We start from the raw sequence: 18,852 nt of genomic DNA on the forward strand, positions 1-18,852 counted from the left end.
AGGACTTATATGCAGAACATATAAAGAATTGAAAAACATCAAGTCCCCCAAATTCAAAGATCCTCTCCAAAAATGGGCATCTGAGATGAACACACAGTTCTCAGATGAAGATATACAAATGGCAAATAAATACATGAAGAAATGTTCACCATCACTGGTCATTCGAGAAATGCAAATTAAAACAGCATTGAGATTTCATCTCACACCAGAAAGAATAGCTGCCATCAAGAAATCAATGATAACAATGTTAGTGAGGCTTCAGGAGAAAAAAACATTTCTCCACTGTTGGTGGAAGTATAGACTGGTGCAACCACTGTGGAAATTAGTATGGAGTTTCCTCAGAAAACTAGGATTGGAAGTTCCATTCAACCCAGCTATTTCCCTCCTGGGTATTTTCTCAGAAAAATTGAAAAGATCATGTCACAGTGATATATGTGCACCCATGTTCATAGCAGCACAATTTTTGATAGCTATCTTGGAAACAACCAAAATACCCATCAACCACAGAGTGGATGAAAAATTTTGGTATTTTTATACAATGGTATACTATTCAGCTATAAAAAAAACGATGATCTTGAGGCCTTTATTGGTAAATGCAGGCAACTTGAAAATATCCTCATTAGTGAAGTAAACAAGATTCACATTAGTAAATATCTCTACTGTAAAAAATAAGAACTGGCAGAATAATGGTATCCAAAAAGTGTAATAAGTATAAAAATATAATAGATGTAAAAGTATAATATATATAATAGATATTGTGAAAACGAAAGAGAAGGAAAGTGCTCTAAAGGATATAACACCATGTATCGTGTGTAAGACTATGTTCATATTACTAAATTTGTGGTAGATCATTGAACAGAAGGGTTTGCACTGCCAAGGTTTGAAAATCTAGCCACTTTTTATGCTTTGATTTTGTAACTTTGACAACTATTGTTAAGATGTCAATATGTAATGTATCAACTAGTGATTTTATGATGTTAATCTTCTTTTAATTCTGTATTCTACTTTTTTCGCATTTTTTTCTATTTTGTTTTTTTCTTCAATTTTCTTTTCTTTCTTTCTTTCAATAAAATTTAAAAAATCTTTCCTCTCATAGGTTTGATAACAGTGGAAATGGACAGATTCCTAGAAACATATGAATTACCAAAGCTGGATCAAGAAGATATAAAACTGCTGAATAGCTAATTTCAGTTAATGAAATTGAAAATATAACTGAAACCTTACCAACAAAAAAAAGCCCAGGCCCTAATGGATTACAGCTGAATTCTATAAGAAATTTAGGGAAGACTTAATGCCAAGTTGGAGAACTCTTCAATGAAATTGAAAAGCAAGCAATTCTCTCCAACTCATTCCTGGAAGCAAATATTACCCTAATAACAAAAACCAGAGAAAAACCTGACCCAAAAAGGTCAATCTCCCTAATGAACATATGCAAAATTTCTCAGTAAACTATTGGCAAACAGAATGTAGCAAATCATACAGAAGATTTTATACCACAAACAAGTGGGATTCATCCCAGAAATGCAGAGATGAATGCAAATCAGTAAACATAATACGTTATATCAATAGAGCCAAAGACAAGAATCAAATGATCATCTCAATAGAGGCAGATAAAGTCCAATTCTCATTCATGATAAAAATCCTATGGAAAATCAGGATAGATGGTCTTCACTTCAGTCTGATAAAAGCAACAACCAATATCTTACTAAGTGAACAAAAACTCAAAACTTTCAACCTAAAATCAGGAATAAGAAATGGATGTTTATTATCATCACTCTTATTCAATGTAGTTCTGACAACATTAGCCGGAGCAATTAGACAAGAGAGAGAAATACAAGGAGTAAGGATAGGAAAGGAAGAAGTTAAATTATCACTGTTTACAGATGACATGATACTCCACATAGAAGACCTCCAAAACTCCACTGAAAGACTTCTAGATCTAATAAATTTAGTAATGTAGCTGGACACCAAGTCAATACTCAAAAATCAATAGCATTCCTGTATACAAGCAACAAACTTATTGAGAAAAATAAGGGAAACCACATCCATCACAATAGCACCCCCAAAAATGAAATACTTAGGAATTAATCTAACAAAGGGAGTAAAAGATGCATATATGGAAAATTATAGTACTCTGAAAAAAGAAATCAAAGAAGATCTCAGAAAATGGAAAGACATTCCTTGTTCATGGATAGGAAGAACATTGTAAAAATGGTCATTCTCCAAAAGTTGTCATACAAATTTAATGCAATTCCAATTAAAATACCTTAGCATTCCTTACAAATCTAGAAAAATCATTCCTCAAGTTCATATAGAACCAGAAGATACCTAAAATAGCAAAGGCAATCCTGGGCTATAAAAGCAGGGCAGGAGGAATCACACTTCTGACTTGAAATTATACTACAAAGATACAGTGATAAAATCAACATGATACTGGAATAAAAACAGACTTAAAGATTAATGGAATGGTTTAGAAGAAACAGCCACAACTGTAAACACACTCAGCCACCTCACATTTTCACTGGAAGAAAGATAACCTCTTTAACAAGTGGTGCTAGAAAAACAGACTCTCCACATACCAAAGACTAAAACTAGATCCATCTCTATGACTATGTACTAAACTAGTCAAAATGATCAAAGAGCTAAATTTTCAAACAGAAACACTAAATCTCCTGGAAGACAAATTAGATGGAAATTTTGGAGACACAGGGTACTTAGTGAATTCATGAACAAAAATCATTATTTTCCAGAATCAATACTTCCCAGAATCAACAACTGGGATCTCATCTTATAAAAAGTTTTTGCGTGGCAAAAGAAATCTCCAACATAGTGAAAAGAAAACCCATGAACTGGGAAAAAATCTTAGTCAACTGTTCCTCAGACAAAGGACTTCTGTGTAGAACATACAAAGTTTTTTAAAAAATCAGGCCCCCAGAAGTCAAAGACTCAGTCCAAAATGGTCATCTGCGATGAACACACACTTCTCAGATGAAGAAATACAAACGACAGATAAATATATGAAAAAATATTCCCTATTATTATTCTTTAGAGAAATGCAAATTAAAATAATGCTGAGATCCCATCCTACCTCAGAAAGAATGGCCAAAATCAAGAAATCAACCAATGGTATATGCTGGAGGGGCTGAAGAACCCTTATTCTGGGTTGCTGGGAGTGTAGACTGGCCCAACCACTGTGGAAATCAGTGTGGTGGTTCCTCAAAAAGCTAGAATTAGAAATCCCATTTGACCCAGCTCTCCTGCTTCTGGGCAATTTTTCCTAGAAAAATTGGAAACATCATACCACAGTGATATATGTGCACCCATGTTTATAGCAACACAATTTGCAATAGCCCAATTTTGGAAACAACCCAGATGCCAATCAACTGAGGAACTGATAAAAAAAGATGTGGTATTTTTGTATAATAGGGTACTACTCAGCTACAAAGATGGATTGCATCAAGGCTTTTATAGGTAAGTGGATGGGACTTAACACCATACTCATAAGTGAAATAAATCAAACTCACATGGGTAAATACCATATTGTCTCCCAAGTATAAGAAACTGAAAGAGTAAATAAGATCCAAAATCTACAATAAATATTGTGAAAGGTTAAGAAACTACTCAAAAGGGAAAAATAACTCAAGGAAAAGAAGAAAAGAAGGAAAAGAAAAGAAAAAAGATTAAATTTGGATATATATGAATATATAGATAAGATAGCTAAGATGCTTATGCCACTAATGCTATTAGTTCTTGGAAAAGAATAGTTAATATTCATACAATCATATCAATTTTGCATGTCTATATCTGGTAATCTAAGCAACTGTTTTAAATATAACAATATGCTACATGCTAACCATTGTTAAATTCCAATCATCTTGTTTTGAAAGCCTATATTATTATTGTTTTGAGGTTTTTTGTTGTTGTTGTCTCTCTTGCTTTTCTTGTCTACCTTTTCCCCTTTCCTTAAAGTAAAATTTAAAATATCCAAAAAAGAAAGCATAACTTTGATGCATTATTAAATAAACTGACCATATTCTACATCCTACCCCTCATACCTACTTTAACCCACTCCCCTCCTATGAAGGGAGCAGAAGAGTTAAAAGCCTGACATTTTATGTAGTCACACTGACTAGGGAGTTCTGTTTTTGCTTGTGATGAGACAATAGATTGGATGGACTGATTTCATCAAATATTTTCATTCTTTTTGCATATAAGTAAATTATGTTTTTCTTCCTTAACTTTTATTTGGTTACTGATAGACGCAAATATTATGCCAAAATGTTGTGGCCTGAAATAGCAAGGTATTGAATTTCACAGTTTTATGGTTTGTTGGGGTGCTTCTTGCTTGTGACTTCTTAGTCATTGTAGCCCCCACTGGACTAGCCATCACAGAAGGTACTCATGCACATGAGTGTGGGTGCAGGTGACCTGCTAAGAGATGAGCTGAGGCTGTTGGAGACAGCCCCAGGCTGTGCCTGTTGACAAGAGCACCTGCAGCTTTTGTGTTCATAGCATGGCAGGCAGTTTTTGAGAGAGAATGGCATAGGGTGAGCCTTCCACAAGACCTAGGTGTAAGCTGCCAACTTTTTATAACTTAGTCACAAAAGATTCATTTGGCATGTGTACCTCAAATTTTTCTCAACCTCATCCAGATACAAGAGAAAAGGAATTCGGTTCTCCCTTGTACTTAATGTGAGGAGCCATATGTACCCACAGACAGGGAATAAAGTGATGATTTGGAAACCAACCCAATTTTTTCCCTTCTTTCTTTGTCTTTTCCTACTGAAATCATAATCATTAATTTGTGCTATCATTATTCAATAGCCTGCTTAATATACTGGAAAGAGCACTGCATTCAGTGTGGGAAGGCCATGCTGACAGTCTCAATCAGGGATAAAACTGAGCCAAGCAGCAGCTGGGCTCTGGGTGCCCACACATCTGTGCCTGGTTTTTGGACTCTGGGGCATTGCTATGCCTTCCAATCCAACTCCAGATAAGTCCAACATTAAGAAGAACTAATCTACAGCTATAGCATCTCCAGTTTAGCATCTGCTACCTCCTGACAGATTAGAGTAGAGGAGCTGACCTGGCAAATTTACCTCAAGAATGCAGAAGTGAACACAATAAGACCAGACAAAAATGGCAACTCCTGAATCAAAAGAGCTGAAGGATAACTGGGCCTCTCCTCTGAAAGTTAGTCCACCTCTCCCCTCTAAAGGGTGTTATCTGGAGTACACCTAAAGAGGGATTTTTACTAATCTCAACTGCCACAACCTCTGTGATCTTAGGCTGGTCACTTTCAAATGTTCTCAAGTGTAAAATGATAGCAGGTATTTCAGAGTGGTAGGAGATCAAGATAAGAAATGGAAATGTTATGAACAACAAAGCCCTAGGTACAGGTAAAGCATGTTCAAGAGAATTGCCGAACTCAGGGGTTGGCATACTTTTCCTATGAAAGTGCAGATCATAAATATTTTCAGCTTTGTGAACCATATGGTCTCTGTCAAAACTACTCAATTCCACTATTGTGGCGATATCAAAAGAGCCGCAGACAAAATTGTAACAAAAGATGTGATTGGATTTGGCTCTTAGGCTATTTGCCAGCCCCTGGTCAAGGTTATAATTTCACTTGGGAAAAGAACAGGCAGAAAATTTAAGTCAACTATTTTTTGTGTGTTGAGGATCAAACCCGGGACCTCATGCATATTGGCAAGTGCAAAGCCAATGAGCACATCGCCAGTCCAAAAGTAAACTCTTAATATCATCTTCTTTGTATGCCCAACTATGGGTCAGACACTTGACAAAGTCAATTATAAATGTATACACTGTTTGGAAACTAATATTTGATCCCAGGCTAGGAAGATAATATTGTTAAAATGTTCTGGCAAGTGCCTGGAAGGAGGTGAGTACCTCAAAATAAGAGAGATGCTAAATTTGAAAAAGGAAGGGATAATGTTCCATTTGTCCCACATAGGAATTGGGAAGACAATGTAAAGCTTCATGGTCCCAACAGTAACCCTGTAAACCACTGTCCTCAGTGAGGTTATTTGACAGATGTAATGCTTAAAGGAAGTTTGGAGTTTTAGGGGGATGTGTATTTTCTTTAAAAACTGATAAAGATACTAGTGCCCCACCCTTGGCTCACTTGGAACAGACCCCACCTACCATGCCAGTACCTTCTAGTGTAGAAAAAAGAAAATCATAAAAACAAAAGCCAAAACATGCCTACAAATTTCAAGGACACCTCTGGACTGTCACAAACCATGGAAATGGGGTGTAGAAGTATTTAATCAGATGTCCGGAGAGCAGAGACCCCAGCTAGAGCTTCTAGCAGAAACACTGAATGTACCTGACATAAATGATGATGATTTTAAAACTCTTATATTATTTATAAAACAGTTATAAAATAAATGACTATTTCCTGTCAAATTGTTGATTAAAGTTCTTAAAAGGTTACTATTTCTTTGAATATACAGATATTTTAAAAACAAAAAATATAGCAGCAGTAATTTTATATGCTTTTGTGGAAATTTATCAAAATATTAACTGTTAGAATAAAATTATTTTTTTTTCATTTTGGTACTGGGGATCAAACTCATGACCTTGTGCTTGCCAAGCAGGCACTTATGCCACTGAGCTAAATTCCAGCCTGAAACTATTTCCTTAACAGAATAGATCTCTCTGAGAATATGTTTCTCTTGTGTTTCTGCAGTCATATTTCTAAAAGCCTATTGCTGCCTTTGGTAAAAACAATAGGAATTAGCAGTTAACATTATGCCATGAAAGGATGTTTCTAATACCCAAAACCTCCAGATAATTCTGCCCTAGAATGCCGACATCCACATGCATGTGTCTGTGTCTCTTCTGTACACTGCTAAGAATGTCACGGTTGGCTCTGTGCTCATGCATACCAGCATTCTTGGCTCGTTCTACTGAATGCTTGGCTGTAGGATTGAAGGGAACCTCTGCTAATGATGGTTGAAGAGAAAATTTCAGGATGACTTTATTTTACATGGAAGGCACTACGATACAGATAAAGGACTTCTTAGCAGGAACAGATAGATTTGAATTTGAGCTTGAATTCTGTGACTTCTGCCTTCTGTGCTTGAGGCTGAGCTAGGTTTCTCAAATCCTCAATTTCACCATCTGCATCATGGTAATAAAGCCTGTTTTTTAGTGCATCACCTGCTTGCTGTGAGAATTAGACCAAAAAAGGTAGGCAGAGAAAGCTTTGCAGATTAACGTAAAAACCGAAGATATTGTAAAGCGACATTTGCGATGCTGTTGTAACTGTTATGTATCATAAATGTTTTTATGTTTCACCTAATGGGATTCAAGTGTGAATTAGTACACATATATTATCAATATGTATAGTATAGGCTATGCATAGTAGTCTGTATGTTGAGTTTCTTCTTTCAGCATTACTCTGCAAACTGACAATGACCCAAATGAAAGCAAATAGCACCTTGTGCATTATGTGACAGCACTGGTCTCCTCTCCAGGAGTCACCCATTGTGTTTTTTCCCTCCTTTCTTAACAGTGGCCAAGTTGCATTTACAGGTCACAGTCCAGATCTGCTCCTTTATACATCATTTCAATGATAAACGTTGGTTCTTCAAGCTGACTGTAGTAACCCTTTTTCTTTGGAAATCACTAATTAAGGCATGAATATGCAACACAATTAGAACTATTAAATGCATCATGGTAACATTTGGTGGTCTTGTGCTACACCTGCCACACACTTTTCCAAGTGCTCTGTGTGTGTTAATGCTAAACCCAGCAACAGCCTACAAGGTAGGTTCTTAATAGGACTAAACTAATAGGTGGGGAAATTAAGAACTAGGAAGATGAAAATACTTGCTCAAAGAAGTAAATGGAGTTAGAAATGAAACTTTGTTAGTATATTTTTGCATTATACAATGATTACATTCCTCAGAGGAGTCGGTATATGTAAGTAACACATCTCTTTTCATCAGTTCTTTTCATCCCCTTTCCCACCCCTCCCTCAGCCCTTCCTCCATCTCTTGATCCCCTTCTCCTTTGAAAAATATCTATCTCCCTACTTCCTAATATCTATATTTTATTTTGCTCTTTATTTATATTTTTGATTTCTCATACAAATGAAACCATGCAGTATTTATGTTTGTGTATGTGATTTATTTCACTTCAAAATATGGTCTCAAAATGCATCCATTTTCCTACAAATGACTCAAGTTTATATTTTCTTTATTAAAAAATAGTACCTCACTATGTTTAAATACCACATTTCTTCTATTCTTTCATCTATCGATACACATATAGTGTAGGCCACTTCCAATAGTTAACTACTTGAATTGTGCTGCTGTAAACACAAGTATCCATGTATCAGTGTTATAGGATATCTTTAACTCTTCCAGAAAGATACCTATAAGAGAAATAGCTGGGTCAAATGAAATTTCTAGTTTTAGCTTTTGAGGAATCTCCATTCTGAGTTCCATACCCTTCTACATTTTGGCCAGAATGTAAAATTCTGGGGGTTTTTTTTGTCAAGTAGGATCATTAAAGCTGAAAGTCTTAAAATATGAGTGAACATCTTTATTGGAGGGAAGATTTAAATATTTAGAAAGAATTATATGAAAGAATAATTTGCGGAATTTTAGGCAGATCCAACATTTCAGCCAGGAAACTAACATTAAAAATAACTTGATGCCACCTTTTTTTTTGGGGGGGGACTGATCCCTAAACTCTGTCCAACCATCATTACAGAACAAGCAAGCAAGCAAAAAAAAAAAAAAATGATGTCTATATAAACTACCTAGCTATTTCTCTTTTGCCTCACTTCCAAGTCATAGAAGGAAATAAAGTCCCCATGATATTTCTCTAAAAATTATTGTCATGTGAACTGGGACTCCTCCAGCCGTGCTCACTTATGACTTCTCGGGTTACAGATCCTAAGTTCTGTTTTCACTTCCCGTCACTGTGGTGTCTTTGACCTACTCACTCTTTGTGGGTGTCGGTAGAGCTGCCTTTCTGTCTTGCCCTACTTTTCATATCCCTATTCTCTATTTGTCTCTGTCTGTCTCTCTGTCTCTCTCTCTTATTTGTCTCTTTCACTGTATCTGTCCATCTTTGTCTCTGTCTCTCTATCTGACTCTGTCTCTCTCTCTCTTTCTCTGTGTTTGTCTCTGTCTGTCTGTCTCTCCCCTCCCATCCCCATTTATGTACACCCTAGTTGAACTTGGCCATGTGCTCTCCTAACCTTTAGCCTTCAGACTCTCATTGACATCTTCATCCTGCACAGCTTGTATGTATTCCATAGTCAGTTGATGTCCAAAGCTGAATTTACTATTTTTTCCCTAAAAATTAATTTCCCCTGGCATTCTACTCGAGTTCCCATGCTGGGAGAAAGGCACTCATCTTGGCTCCTCCAATCTCAAGCCCCTTCTGCATCACTTACTGCTCTTCTCAGTTCAAACCCAGAGACTAACCTTCATTTGTCCCTGCTCCATGTCCTGCCCAACTCCAGGGCTTCACCTCATCCAGGATCCCTAAGTCTCTGTTCATGCCCTGTGCCGACCACCAGCATAGGAAGTCTGGCGCACAGGTGTCCTCCGTGGTGTGGATGGTCACTTCCCTCAGAATAAGGCCTGTGTCCCTGAAGGTGCTGTCTGGTTGGTCCTCTCCTACGGCCAGCACCACCTCCAGTTTCTCCTTCATCAACTTGTGGTTTACGTGTGAGAAACACCACTTTTTTCCCTATCTGTGCTGTGTATTCATACTTTGAATTGTTCCCATTTCTTTTTCCTTCACCTGGCAAATTCATCACATCTCAAGGCACAACTTGGATTATGCCATCTTTTCCCTTAAATTTCCCACCACTAGGTAGACTTTTAGCCCCATTTCCCCATTTGTGTCTATCTGTATCTGTATCTATATCTATCCACATTTATGTATTATAAGTAAGCCTATCTGCATCAAAATGGATATAGGAAATGCAGAAGCTGCATAGAAAATGTAATGTATCCCCACTACAGCTCTAGAAATCCCAGGGATCTCACCATAATGGAGCTGACGTGCCCTTGTATGGACACCTTCAATTTGATCACAGAGAGTGACACTATCTCTTTACTACTCACTTATGGGGAATAGTGGTGTGGCTTATAGAAGGACACAGTCAGATTCAGACTGTCCTAAAAGGCAGATGTCAATGCAGTAAGATTTTTATAAGAAAAAGTAAAAAAAAAAGAAAGAAAGAAAAGAAAAAGTTGTAATTTAGTAATTTTATATATAACCACTTGTTTGATGTATAAGAATTTTGGATATGTATCAAAATTAAAATGCTGTCTATATTTTTGTCTTGAAAAAATTCCAGAAAGAAGCAAAAGTAGAAAATTTGAAGCTTTAAAAAGTTTAATCATCAAGAACTAATAATATTGCAGAATTATTGTTTGGTATCATAATTCAACTCAAATGTCAAATTATTTTTATAGAAAACATATAAAATAATAACAACATTGATCAAGATACAAAACCAAAGAAGACTAAGATATTCATATTAGACATTATGATTAAATAATTTTTAAAGTCCATGCTGGTTCCATAAGAAAAATAAATGAGATTATTTTTATCTTGGGATGATTTTATCAGCTATGTTTAAAAAGAGAATTCATTGAAAATCTGAAACTATTGAAGTTTAGTAAGCCTACTGTATATGAAATGAATGTGTATGTTAACTGACACAGATTTCAGTAGTTTCTTTTATGTATAAGAAATAATTATAAATTAAAAATCATTAGAAAGTATAATGGGAGAAAAACTCTCCCATTGATATTTTGAGATATAGATTGGAAAATAGGTAATTCCTTAAAAATGAATACTTTTTCCAAAAGCAAAGATAATGCTAGCATACAAAAATAACAGCCACTACAAATCACTAATAAGAATTATATATATTACATATGTGAAATATGTATATATGAGTGTAATATATATGTATTAAACTGTTCTCAGCAAATAATGAACATTTACTGAGAATCGTAATGAATCTAATAAGTGGAGGATCATAGCAACAGGAAAGCAACATAAAAGCCTCAAAACTTCTTCAAAACCTTAAATTTAATGTGATCAAATCAATTTTGATTTTTTCTAGAAGCAGTGTTGATCTAAGGTTCACATGAAATCAAAATGAAGCAACCAAGAAACACGAAGTTTTGAGAGATCAAAGTAATGAGTAAAACTGCAATAGGCTGGCAAAATATATCGCAAACCAGTGCAATATTGCACTGATGCCATCTTCTAAACTTGAACTTTTTCTTCTCCTCTTTTCTCTACCATAATTCTAATTCTCTCACAATTATTCTTTTTTAGCATAGTTTTTCAGATCACCCAATTTGGAAGTCACATCCCATAATATATTTGCTCTTCTTTTTGGCCGTCAATTCCATACTCTTGGCTATATAACAAAGTTTTTACACAGCTTGCCTCCCACAGAGGTTAAGTTCCTGTGATTTCATCATCTTTACAAATAGTTGTTCTTAATGATCATCAGTGACAAAAGGCAATAGGAGATTTAATAACACAATGATGCCAGAGCATCAAAGTTAGGTCCAAGGATCAACACCAACAGCAGCACCTCAGAGCTCAGAAATGCAGAATTGGTATTGACTTAGGATATCCAGATACACCGAGTCAGAAGATATGCTTCATTTTTAACATGAGCCTCACATGATTTGTATGTACATTAAATGTTGAAGTGCAACCCTAAAGAATTGCATGGAAAGGAAATATTTCAGAACCCGCTTGGAGCAATCAGGCATCTTTGGGTATCTTTCTATGTGACAAAAGAATTATTCAAATGTTATGTTTCTTTGATAAACAAAAATCTAATGACACTAGAAAGAATGCTAAGAAAGTGTGAGTTTGGGCAGCAGGAAAAGTCTACTGAGAAAGGCAGGTAGAGGAAGTGTATATTTGGGGATGGTGGGAGTGGTAGCTCAAACCTTAAAAACGATTTGATACCTAGTATAGTTCTATAAAAAGAATGCATTCCTAACTCCTCTTTCCAGCACCGCTGTACACAAATACATTGTTTTTGACCATCACCTGCCTAATCCACATTTTAACTTTGGTTAATCTGATCTCACCTCTAGTTCCTCATCTCCTTGACAAAATCAGTTCTTCCACATGAAGTCTCCATTCCTTTCAACTCCAGCATCAGCACCACCCACCCAATAGGCAGAGGGTGTAGCTTGCTGGCAGCACAGGAAGAGGCTGGCTGGGTCATTTGCTGTGCCTCTAAGAAGCACAGAGAGCACTGGGTACCAAGTAGGTGTTAAACAGCTGAACCTTCAACAAGTGAGCCAAAGCATAACCATTAGGATGATCATTATTATCCCAGGTCCTTCCAAAAGTCTAGTCTATCCCACATCGTATGGAGAAGTGCTTTTACCCTGAGGGTTCCTTAAGTCCATTTTTCTTATTATTAGGTCAATATCATGACATAACTACTTCATTCCTCAACTATCACAATATAATCTGTCCCTTTTCATTGATTTTCCTACTTATCTCTAAGTAAATAGTTACAATCTACTGTTACCCTAAGTATTAATCCAGTCCTTTACCATGGCATTCAACTTTTTTTTTCCTTCAATGTTTTGACTAGGAATTGAACCCAGGGTCTTAACTCTGAGTTATATCTCAATACTTGTTTATTTCTTATTTTGAGATACTATCTCTGTAAATTACCCAGGCTGAGAGAGAACTTGTGATGTTCCTACCTCAGCCTCACAGAATGCTTATGTCAAAAAAGATGCATTACTCCCCACACCTCATTCAATTCTTTTTCTGCCAATGTTGCATGATTTTCCAAAAGGAACTTTATTTTTATTCAAGCTGATTTCTTCTTGCTTCTTTGCAGTACCTTCCCTGTTGGAATCTATTTCCTTGAAGTGGAATGTCCCTCCCTCTCACGCCTGCTTATCAGATTGTCCAGACTGAGTACATCTCACTTTTCCAATGAGACGTGATTCTTGACCACTCGATTCATACACGGTTCATCACTGGCTCATGCCTGGGCCTACCCAGGGATATCTCCTTGGAATTATCATGGAAGATATTATCTTTAATACCTAAAATTTAGTTCCCCTTGAAGTATATCCTTCTGTGTATGTGCTGTGTGCATGGATAAGTGAAGTGGTCAGGAAACCTAACATTTAAGCTTTTCTCTACCAAATAGCCATGATGTAATGTTAGTCAGTGTGCTTCCCCTTTCTGTGTCTTAGTTTCTTTACTGTAAAAAGTACCTAACTAATAGAGTTGAAGTTATCACATACTTTAAAAACATTATAGCAGGGTGTCTGTAACATTCTATGTACACAATAAGGTAGATTCTGTTTCCTAAGAGCTTGTTATTATTGAAGCTAGTTTATAATCTTGTGTATTTCAGCAGATCAGAATATTCACTTATTTATCAATGTTGGATGGCAACATACACTTTCCACTAAAGAACTTTAAAGCCCAATTTCCTACTCCTTGTGGACAAAGGAGTAAATACTGGACACTTTTTCTAAAAGACAGATGATATGGAAAGTATATAAAAGAGCATAAAAGACAATGCATATTACGGTTCTGTCGTACTGTATTTTGGATAATCTATTTTTGATAACATATCTAAGGGAGTATATTTTCATCATTAAAACTAAACTGAAAATGGAATGTGTTGTAAAGCGACATCACTGTGTAAACACAGACAAATGGCTTAGCTTTTGCCTCCTCATTTAACAATAAGATGAGATCAGATGAGCACTATTGTTCTTTGGAAGGCTGCAAGAATATAGGTGCCTTGCCTTGGAATAACAAGATTGCAGGATCTCTTTATCTTTCATCTGTGTAGCAGCCCTGAGAAATAGCCTCCTTCTGGGTAACAATCAGTATAAGATTTTTTATGAAGACTAATTCTGCCAATTGTAAGATGTTATATTGTAAGTACTTACTAGTATCACTAAAATCCAAAATTTTCACATTAACTCTGAAAAACTATATGACAGTTTAAAGCAATAATGACATTTAGTCTTACTTCATAGTCCTTTGGGGAAAAAAAAGAAATATTTTTATATAGAGGTTGAGCAATTTACTTAAAATTAATTATTAGTTCATGGGCCAAAATATAATCCATGAATTTCCTAATTTCTGTTTCTCAATTTTGGTACTACATATGACCTTTGAGGTATTAGAATTAGATTATTATATAGCAGTTATCAAGTATGGCAAAGTTCAAATAGGGTACTATCACTTTTTATTCACTAATAAAAAATATTTGCTGCCGGGTCTCCTGCATGCCCTGACTTGATAGGTGATGGTATTTAAAATGCACACACACATGTATGTCTAGAAAATTATCAGCCATGCCCTAGGTGACACAAGATGTGTGTGCATGTCTGCACTTGTTTTTTGACACAGATTTGTTGGTGTCTCTGTGTATAAGAAAGAAAGAGAAAAAAAGAGCACTGGAGAGAGAAAGAAAGAACACCAACTTGATATTTTTCCCATCTACCTATCCTGTTTCCGTGTTCTTTCCAGGAGCCCGTAGGAGCTAGTTTAAGTTTACTCAGTGGCTATAGCTCTGTCTACCTCTCAGTGTCCTGTGAGTTGGGAGCTGCAGGGGGTCTTCAGTAGCATTTTGAGTCCCCAGATTTCCATAAGAAACTATTGAACAACTGGCTTAAGCTATGCAGGCCTTCGGACAAATCTGCAACCCTAAATTTTTTAGCAATAGATTTAGGATATTGGCAGACTTCTTCCCCAGCACTGGTCACTGTCTTCTGCAGAGATTGGGTCTCCCTTTCTCATCTCATTTGTATCTCTGTGGAAAAGTTAAAGGATGGCTTCCCACAGGAGCTCAGGGGAGACACTCTACTCATGGGGCACTTCCCAGACCAGTCATCCCCCTCCATAGACACTAGTGGCTGCTTTAAAGTTGCACAAAACTGTAGAGTCCTTGTAACACAGGAATTGAAACAAAAACATCTGGATCACAGAACCACAGGTCTAATAAGGCCCTGTGCAAGGCCAGGGGGTAACCCCTGAGATTTATTCCACCAAGATTTATCCAAAAAGCTGGTTGGATCTGATTAAACTGGATCCCAAGGTTTAATTGCTCAACAATGGTGAGCCTCTTGTGGTAATATTAACCCTCAGAACAGCACATTGGTCGGTCTTCCAGAGGACGTGTCGTGACATTAGCTATTTCTCAATGGCAGCAAAGGCCCAAGCTGTCTGAGAGACATCTCACAGGAGAGATATGAGGTGTCCTTTTGTATATATGCTGTTTCATTGAAAACCAAGCCTGACACCACCCAAATGGGTGTTGTGGCAAGAAGTTGCAAATGCCTAGTTTTATCTGCCAGATATGAGAGCTCTGAACCCTGGAAAGTTTTCCTTCTAGTTCATTCTGGAATCAAGGAACATACCATATAAACCCTTCTGGGCATTGTGGAAAGGCTTTGATTTGTTTTTATTCACTACTATAATGCTCCTAGGAGTTTTCAGTGAAATCTGAGACTATAACTGACAAATAGGATCAAATTGATTGAGGTATGGGCCCTCTACCTTGGACCTTAATGGTAGAAACTGATGTCAGAGATTAGAAGCACCCCTGTGTTCATGAGCCCCTTTGCCTATCAGGATGTACATTGGTTTTGAATTAGTCAGAATATGTGTGAGTAGATAAGACTGCCTTATCTGTTCACAAAGATCCCTTGGATTACAATGCAGAATGGGAGGTGTTGTCCTCATTTTATTTCTCTCTGCAGTTGAGGATCACATCATCTATTTGCCTGGTGAAACAATGACGTGGCAAACTTGTCACTCCTCTCCTGCCATTTGCTATGCACAGGGGCAAGTGATGAAAGAGGAATGGGGCTGACGTTAGTTTCACCACAAATGTTCTGCCAACCACGGTTTGCCTTCTCACTCCCTTGCCATCCCCTTCCCTCTGCCAAAGTCAGCATGTGAGATCTGCAGAGCACAAAGCTGTGCGTGACGCTTCCTTGAGCTGGACATTGTCATCTAACCAGATAAGCTAACAGACTAGCAGACCCAGCTGGGGGCGCCTGTGCTGCCCATGTCTATTGCAGCACATGGCGCCTTTCCTAGAAATGACTGACAGAGCTCTTTCCCTGTGCAATGTGTTTGTCTGATGTTTCCCCTCTAATACCACACATACTGTCACGCATGGTGAGCAGCCTCAACTTGGTTGCAATTCCTAGACCTCATAAGGAGGGATTACTTAAAAATTGGATTTGAACTCTGCTGGTTCCAGGATGGCAGGGCTGGCTGGAAACCTTTGGAGACATACTCCTTAATTGGCCCCATAATTTTATAGAGGAAAAAATAGAAGCAGAAAGATTAAGTGACTCCTCTAAGGACTCACATAGCCAGTTACGATTAGGAATCGGGCTGGAACCCTTGACCCTCACTTCCGACCCAGTGCATTTTCCAGCTCAGGCTGTCTCTACACGTTCAGTTTCATTTCATCTTCAAAATTCGGTCCCTTGGAACCCTTCCTGGAATTGAACTTAAAGTGGTTTAAAGCACACTTTTGGGAAAGGAGAGCCACAAAGTCTCTAAGTGGTTTTTATCAAGTTTGCCAATATTTACACCCTAGGACAATCTGCATAAACTTCATAAATAATTTAAATTCCTACAAAGTGAGTTAACTGTGAGCTACGTGGTCTTTTGAACAATCCATGTTATGCAATCACCCTGGCAAAGTTAACAATGCAGTTGAGTACTGAAGGTAACCACTGATTGCAGTCCCTGCTATTGACCATTTTAAGTGTGACTATTTTTAAAATACTGTATGCCTCATTAAGCTGTGCTCTGAAAATGAGAAATTTGCTTTAACTGCATTGTTTTGAATTGCTGAGAGAAGAATCTATCAACCACAAGGTGCCCTGCTGCTGAACTCAGCCAAAAAGCTGTTAATAACTCCAGCAGATGTTTCAGCTTTTTAGGCCAATAGACTCCCTCCCTCTCTGCCCTCCCCTTTCCAGAATCCAATGCCAACATGACTGAACTCCAGTTTTTGTGGTTGCTGCTGCCACTGCCACCGCCGCTGGGGCTGCTGGTACTAGTGCCGCTGAGGAATGATTCTTCACACAACCCCTGGCAGCAGAGTCTCTGCCCTTTAAGGTCAGAATATTATTGCTTTTACTGTCAGAAGTTTAAATCTTCAGGGGAAGTGAAGGTAAGGGCACAGAATCAGTATTTCTATTTTGTTTTCTGCCTTCAATGCTACTCATCTCGTCTGACTTTTTGTGATTCTTCCTGATGCTAAAAGTCCATTTCTCAGACTCATCAGAGTGCTGAGCTCGCTGATGTCAAGGGTCATTAACACACGAGCAGCCCTGTGGGGCTCGGAGAAAGGTTGTTGGGTTAGCAGCTTTACAAAGGGGGCCTCTGCGTGATGAAATTTTGGGGGGTTGTTTGCCTGATGCCATGTGGCTCTGAATGTCCTGACCCAAACAACTCTGCAACATTAGATGTGTGTCTTATAAATTTAGATACAGCCCTGTGAGATCGGTAGAGTATAAGGGAATACAGGGCCATCTCAACATAGTATTGGGATTTATCAACATCCCTGGACTGGATAAACCTGACAGCTTCACCTAAAATTAAATCTATGTCCCAAGGTTTTCTAAAGGAAAAGAAATTAAAGGGAAAAAAATGGGAAAGAGGCATGGTAAGATCCTGTCCCCTGCCTCCCTCCTCTGCCCCACCTCCTACTCACTTATAGAGAGTGCTTTAAGGCACCCCAGTGACAGCAGAGTGACCGAGAAAACACAGGTGCACCACATTTCTGGAATGCTGCTTTGGCTAAGAGCACATGTGAACCGCATATCTATTCATATCATCCTGCAGAGAATTGCCATTTCAAAGGAGGAAAGGATGGCGAGTCAGAATAAAGTTGATAAATATTTTGTTTCCTTGTTTGGATGCAATGCAAAGCCAGAACATCCAAGACTCTGCGGACCCCTTCTATTGTCAGCTAGACCATTTGCAAACTATAGCAATTCAACCCCAAAATCTTCACCATGCTGCCGTACTAGTTATAAAAAGTGCCTTTTCTCTGGTACCACTGCTGCCATACTATTTGCAGACTCTCACATTATGTGTTTCTAATTCTCAGGAAAAGCTCCAGAATGTGATGCAACCTACTTTAAGCAGATGCAGTAATAGGTTCCACTGTGACTTGGTCCACATTTTCTGCAGTGCATGGGCAGCACATTCATTAATGCCAATGGAATTTGTATATATGTATCGAAGGAAAAGCAGGGTTCCCATGCCTATGTGTGTGTGTGTGTGTGTGTGTGTGTGTGTGTGTGTGTTTGTTTGTTAGACGAAGAGCAATGCTACACACTTGGGAGTTCAATGGCATCTGTACTTTTAAATTTTGAAATGTGAGAAACACAGATTAAAAATTGTGCCATTCATTCTGAAATGCAGTGTTCCTGATAGGAAGGAGACCGACATTTCTGCTTAGAGTACCATGATTCCAAGCCGCTCCTATCAGGTTATGACTCTTTAGGACAATAAACTCCCAATGTTATAATAATCAAATAGACTTTTTAAAAACAACAAAAACTCTCCACTGAATCAATGAAGAATATATCCTCATTATTTTAAGAAGCTATTTGAAATTACCTATACACAATTCCAGAGCAGTGAGTACAGAAGCAAAGGAAGAAAGTTGAAAATAATCATGGATAAGTTGAGATTCCAGATCTGCTAGCCATGGATCGTGCATCCAGCACTAAAAAGCTATGTGGAGCTGGTTGAGGTCCACGTAAGTCCCAACCATTTACTTCATTTGTC

This window comes from Cavia porcellus, unplaced genomic scaffold (genome assembly GCF_034190915.1).
Source record: "Cavia porcellus strain 051 isolate PalLab524CR breed Dunkin Hartley unplaced genomic scaffold, mCavPor4.1 scaffold_1, whole genome shotgun sequence".
NCBI classification, from domain to species: domain Eukaryota; kingdom Metazoa; phylum Chordata; class Mammalia; order Rodentia; family Caviidae; genus Cavia; species Cavia porcellus.